Here is an 847-nt window from a genome sequence, read left to right as displayed (position 1 = left end):
CTCTGTGCTGTAGGTCTCTATGATCCTGTGAGTCTATGGCTACCTTCACCGAGATCTACTTTTTTGTTACACGTGAGGATTTCTCTTTTCCCCAGTTTCTGTCCCTCATGAATTGAAATTGATTTTGGAAACCAATGTTAGATTTATGAAGCAGCCCATAACCATCAGCCATTTTAGCTGCTAGTCTTGCCTTTGAACTCTCTTCTTTTTCACATGAGTTCTCAATACCTCAGGAAATGAATCTTTGATGTCATCCTAAATAATCGTCTCTCTAAGTAACTCATGCAATTGCTGTCTTTATAATTCCCTCATCCACCGATCAAAAGTGCTTTGTTTGATTCCTCCAAACTCAATGCATATTTGATTGGGGTCCCTTCCTTAGATTCCTAAAACTTTGTGTGTAGGCTTCTGGCACAAGCTCATTTGCACTTAACATGGTTTTCTTCACCACCTCATATTCCCCAGAGACCTCCTCTGATCGTGATACAAATACGTTAGAAGCTCTAACCAATAGCTTTTTTGGATCAACAAAACCCACATGGCAGCTGGCCACTTGATTTGTTTAGCCACCTTTGTCAAATGAGATGAAAAAGGCTACTACATCTATCTCATCAAATGTAAGCAATGCTTGGATAGATTTAAACAGATCCCCAAACAGCCTTCCGCACCAATGGGTTTGCTCACCCTCTCTATCTTCCCCACTCTCATTGTCTTCCCCACTCTCATTATCTTCCCCACTAAACATACCTTTCAGCTTCACCTCCATTCTTTAAAGCCAACTTTCGAATAAGTGACAATTTCTGAAGTTCAAAGTCTTGCTGTTTTCTCTCTCTCTTTCTCTCATTGT

This window comes from Chiloscyllium plagiosum, unplaced genomic scaffold (assembly GCF_004010195.1).
Source record: "Chiloscyllium plagiosum isolate BGI_BamShark_2017 unplaced genomic scaffold, ASM401019v2 scaf_1524, whole genome shotgun sequence".
NCBI lineage: Eukaryota > Metazoa > Chordata > Chondrichthyes > Orectolobiformes > Hemiscylliidae > Chiloscyllium > Chiloscyllium plagiosum.
The sequence above is the reverse complement of the archived record's forward strand: the minus strand, read 5'-3'. Positions refer to the sequence as shown.